Genomic DNA, 6269 nt, shown 5'->3' on the forward strand with positions numbered 1-6269 from the left:
AGCACATTTGGGAGCGATTTCGAGTCAATCGGTTCAAAGACCTGGAAGCTATTGAAAAAATGGGCCACTTTTTTCTTTAAAATATTCACCAAAAATACAAATTTCACCGGAATCCGATGGGGACTGCTGTGTCTCATTCAGCAAGTAGAGGACCACATTCGTGACGAATTTCGAGTCAATCGGTCAAAAGACGACCGTAACCCTAACCCTAGCTCCATAACCCTAACCCTAACCCTAACCCTAATGCCAGCCTTAAGGCAGTCTCATGAAACATTGTCTCTTTTCACTAAAATATTCACCAAAAATACAAATTTCACCGTAATCCGATGGGGACTGCTGTGTCTCATTCAGCGAGTAGAGGACCACATTCGTGATGAATTTCGAGTCAATCGGTCAAAAGACGACCGTAACCCTAACCCTAGCTCCATAACCCTAACCCTAACCCTAACCCTAATGCCAGCCTTAAGGCAGTCTCATGAAACATTGTCTCTTTTCACTAAAATATTCACCAAAAATACAAATTTCACCGGAATCCGATGGGGACTGCTGTGTCTCGTTCAGCCAGTATAGGAGCACATTTGGGAGCGATTTCGAGTCAATCGGTCCAAAGACCTGGAAGCTATTGAAAAAATGGGCCACTTTTTTCTTTAAAATATTCACCAAAAATACAAATTTCACCGGAATCCGATGGGGACTGCTGTGTCTCATTCAGCAAGTAGAGGACCACATTCGTGACGAATTTCGAGTCAATCGGTCAAAAGACGACCGTAACCCTAACCCTAGCTCCATAACCCTAACCCTAACCCTAATGCCAGCCTTAAGGCAGTCTCATGAAACATTGTCTCTTTTCACTAAAATATTCACCAAAAATACAAATTTCACCGGAATCCGATGGGGACTGCTGTGTCTCGTTCAGCCAGTATAGGAGCACATTTGTGAGCGATTTCGAGTCAATCGGTTCAAAGACCTGGAAGCTATTGAAAAAATGGGCCACTTTTTTCTTTAAAATATTCACCAAAAATACAAATTTCACCGGAATCCGATGGGGACTGCTGTGTCTCATTCAGCAAGTAGAGGACCACATTCGTGACGAATTTCGAGTCAATCGGTCAAAAGACGACCGTAACCCTAACCCTAGCTCCATAACCCTAACCCTAACCCTAACCCTAATGCCAGCCTTAAGGCAGTCTCATGAAACATTGTCTCTTTTCACTAAAATATTCACCAAAAATACAAATTTCACCGGAATCCGATGGGGACTGCTGTGTCTCGTTCAGCCAGTATAGGAGCACATTTGGGAGCGATTTCGAGTCAATCGGTCCAAAGACCTGGAAGCTATTGAAAAAATGGGCCACTTTTTTCTTTAAAATATTCACCAAAAATACAAATTTCACCGTAATCCGATGGGGACTGCTGTGTCTCATTCAGCGAGTAGAGGACCACATTCGTGACGAATTTCGAGTCAATCGGTCAAAAGACGACCGTAACCCTAACCCTAGCTCCATAACCCTAACCCTAACCCTAACCCTAATGCCAGCCTTAAGGCAGTCTCATGAAACATTGTCTCTTTTCACTAAAATATTCACCAAAAATACAAATTTCACCGGAATCCGATGGGGACTGCTGTGTCTCGTTCAGCCAGTATAGGAGCACATTTGGGAGCGATTTCGAGTCAATCGGTTCAAAGACCTGGAAGCTATTGAAAAAATGGGCCACTTTTTTCTTTAAAATATTCACCAAAAATACAAATTTCACCGGAATCCGATGGGGACTGCTGTGTCTCATTCAGCAAGTAGAGGACCACATTCGTGACGAATTTCGAGTCAATCGGTCAAAAGACGACCGTAACCCTAACCCTAGCTCCATAACCCTAACCCTAACCCTAACCCTAATGCCAGCCTTAAGGCAGTCTCATGAAACATTGTCTCTTTTCACTAAAATATTCACCAAAAATACAAATTTCACCGTAATCCGATGGGGACTGCTGTGTCTCATTCAGCGAGTAGAGGACCACATTCGTGACGAATTTCGAGTCAATCGGTCAAAAGACGACCGTAACCCTAACCCTAGCTCCATAACCCTAACCCTAACCCTAACCCTAATGCCAGCCTTAAGGCAGTCTCATGAAACATTGTCTCTTTTCACTAAAATATTCACCAAAAATACAAATTTCACCGGAATCCGATGGGGACTGCTGTGTCTCGTTCAGCCAGTATAGGAGCACATTTGGGAGCGATTTCGAGTCAATCGGTCCAAAGACCTGGAAGCTATTGAAAAAATGGGCCACTTTTTTCTTTAAAATATTCACCAAAAATACAAATTTCACCGGAATCCGATGGGGACTGCTGTGTCTCATTCAGCAAGTAGAGGACCACATTCGTGACGAATTTCGAGTCAATCGGTCAAAAGACGACCGTAACCCTAACCCTAGCTCCATAACCCTAACCCTAACCCTAACCCTAACCCTAATGCCAGCCTTAAGGCAGTCTCATGAAACATTGTCTCTTTTCACTAAAATATTCACCAAAAATACAAATTTCACCGGAATCCGATGGGGACTGCTGTGTCTCGTTCAGCCAGTATAGGAGCACATTTGTGAGCGATTTCGAGTCAATCGGTTCAAAGACCTGGAAGCTATTGAAAAAATGGGCCACTTTTTTCTTTAAAATATTCACCAAAAATACAAATTTCACCGGAATCCGATGGGGACTGCTGTGTCTCATTCAGCAAGTAGAGGACCACATTCGTGACGAATTTCGAGTCAATCGGTCAAAAGACGACCGTAACCCTAACCCTAGCTCCATAACCCTAACCCTAACCCTAACCCTAATGCCAGCCTTAAGGCAGTCTCATGAAACATTGTCTCTTTTCACTAAAATATTCACCAAAAATACAAATTTCACCGGAATCCGATGGGGACTGCTGTGTCTCGTTCAGCCAGTATAGGAGCACATTTGTGAGCGATTTCGAGTCAATCGGTTCAAAGACCTGGAAGCTATTGAAAAAATGGGCCACTTTTTTCTTTAAAATATTCACCAAAAATACAAATTTCACCGGAATCCGATGGGGACTGCTGTGTCTCGTTCAGCCAGTATAGGAGCACATTTGGGGGCGATTTCGAGTCAATCGGTCCAAAGACCTGGAAGCTATTGAAAAAATGGGCCACTTTTTTCTTTAAAATATTCACCAAAAATACAAATTTCACCGTAATCCGATGGGGACTGCTGTGTCTCATTCAGCAAGTAGAGGACCACATTCGTGACGAATTTCGAGTCAATCGGTCAAAAGACGACCGTAACCCTAACCCTAGCTCCATAACCCTAACCCTAACCCTAACCCTAATGCCAGCCTTAAGGCAGTCTCATGAAACATTGTCTCTTTTCACTAAAATATTCACCAAAAATACAAATTTCACCGTAATCCGATGGGGACTGCTGTGTCTCATTCAGCGAGTAGAGGACCACATTCGTGACGAATTTCGAGTCAATCGGTCAAAAGACGACCGTAACCCTAACCCTAGCTCCATAACCCTAACCCTAACCCTAACCCTAATGCCAGCCTTAAGGCAGTCTCATGAAACATTGTCTCTTTTCACTAAAATATTCACCAAAAATACAAATTTCACCGGAATCCGATGGGGACTGCTGTGTCTCGTTCAGCCAGTATAGGAGCACATTTGGGAGCGATTTCGAGTCAATCGGTCCAAAGACCTGGAAGCTATTGAAAAAATGGGCCACTTTTTTCTTTAAAATATTCACCAAAAATACAAATTTCACCGTAATCCGATGGGGACTGCTGTGTCTCATTCAGCGAGTAGAGGACCACATTCGTGACGAATTTCGAGTCAATCGGTCAAAAGACGACCGTAACCCTAACCCTAGCTCCATAACCCTAACCCTAACCCTAACCCTAATGCCAGCCTTAAGGCAGTCTCATGAAACATTGTCTCTTTTCACTAAAATATTCACCAAAAATACAAATTTCACCGGAATCCGATGGGGACTGCTGTGTCTCGTTCAGCCAGTATAGGAGCACATTTGGGAGCGATTTCGAGTCAATCGGTTCAAAGACCTGGAAGCTATTGAAAAAATGGGCCACTTTTTTCTTTAAAATATTCACCAAAAATACAAATTTCACCGGAATCCGATGGGGACTGCTGTGTCTCATTCAGCAAGTAGAGGACCACATTCGTGACGAATTTCGAGTCAATCGGTCAAAAGACGACCGTAACCCTAACCCTAGCTCCATAACCCTAACCCTAACCCTAACCCTAATGCCAGCCTTAAGGCAGTCTCATGAAACATTGTCTCTTTTCACTAAAATATTCACCAAAAATACAAATTTCACCGTAATCCGATGGGGACTGCTGTGTCTCATTCAGCGAGTAGAGGACCACATTCGTGACGAATTTCGAGTCAATCGGTCAAAAGACGACCGTAACCCTAACCCTAGCTCCATAACCCTAACCCTAACCCTAACCCTAATGCCAGCCTTAAGGCAGTCTCATGAAACATTGTCTCTTTTCACTAAAATATTCACCAAAAATACAAATTTCACCGGAATCCGATGGGGACTGCTGTGTCTCGTTCAGCCAGTATAGGAGCACATTTGGGAGCGATTTCGAGTCAATCGGTCCAAAGACCTGGAAGCTATTGAAAAAATGGGCCACTTTTTTCTTTAAAATATTCACCAAAAATACAAATTTCACCGGAATCCGATGGGGACTGCTGTGTCTCATTCAGCAAGTAGAGGACCACATTCGTGACGAATTTCGAGTCAATCGGTCAAAAGACGACCGTAACCCTAACCCTAGCGCCATAACCCTAACCCTAACCCTAACCCTAACCCTAATGCCAGCCTTAAGGCAGTCTCATGAAACATTGTCTCTTTTCACTAAAATATTCACCAAAAATACAAATTTCACCGGAATCCGATGGGGACTGCTGTGTCTCGTTCAGCCAGTATAGGAGCACATTTGTGAGCGATTTCGAGTCAATCGGTTCAAAGACCTGGAAGCTATTGAAAAAATGGGCCACTTTTTTCTTTAAAATATTCACCAAAAATACAAATTTCACCGGAATCCGATGGGGACTGCTGTGTCTCGTTCAGCGAGTAGAGGACCACATTCGTGACGAATTTCGAGTCAATCGGTCAAAAGACGACCGTAACCCTAACCCTAGCTCCATAACCCTAACCCTAACCCTAACCCTAATGCCAGCCTTAAGGCAGTCTCATGAAACATTGTCTCTTTTCACTAAAATATTCACCAAAAATACAAATTTCACCGGAATCCGATGGGGACTGCTGTGTCTCGTTCAGCCAGTATAGGAGCACATTTGGGAGCGATTTCGAGTCAATCGGTTCAAAGACCTGGAAGCTATTGAAAAAATGGGCCACTTTTTTCTTTAAAATATTCACCAAAAATACAAATTTCACCGGAATCCGATGGGGACTGCTGTGTCTCGTTCAGCCAGTATAGGAGCACATTTGGGGGCGATTTCGAGTCAATCGGTCCAAAGACCTGGAAGCTATTGAAAAAATGGGCCACTTTTTTCTTTAAAATATTCACCAAAAATACAAATTTCACCGTAATCCGATGGGGACTGCTGTGTCTCATTCAGCAAGTAGAGGACCACATTCGTGACGAATTTCGAGTCAATCGGTCAAAAGACGACCGTAACCCTAACCCTAGCTCCATAACCCTAACCCTAACCCTAACCCTAATGCCAGCCTTAAGGCAGTCTCATGAAACATTGTCTCTTTTCACTAAAATATTCACCAAAAATACAAATTTCACCGTAATCCGATGGGGACTGCTGTGTCTCATTCAGCGAGTAGAGGACCACATTCGTGACGAATTTCGAGTCAATCGGTCAAAAGACGACCGTAACCCTAACCCTAGCTCCATAACCCTAACCCTAACCCTAACCCTAATGCCAGCCTTAAGGCAGTCTCATGAAACATTGTCTCTTTTCACTAAAATATTCACCAAAAATACAAATTTCAAAGGAATCCGATGGGGACTGCTGTGTCTCGTTCAGCCACTATAGGAGCACATTTGGGAGCGATTTCGAGTCAATCGGTCCAAAGACCTGGAAGCTATTGAAAAAATGGGCCACTTTTTTCTTTAAAATATTCACCAAAAATACAAATTTCACCGGAATCCGATGGGGACTGCTGTGTCTCATTCAGCAAGTAGAGGACCACATTCGTGACGAATTTCGAGTCAATCGGTCAAAAGACGACCGTAACCCTAACCCTAGCTCCAT

This window comes from Pagrus major, chromosome 16 (genome assembly GCF_040436345.1).
Source record: "Pagrus major chromosome 16, Pma_NU_1.0".
Taxonomy (NCBI): domain Eukaryota; kingdom Metazoa; phylum Chordata; class Actinopteri; order Spariformes; family Sparidae; genus Pagrus; species Pagrus major.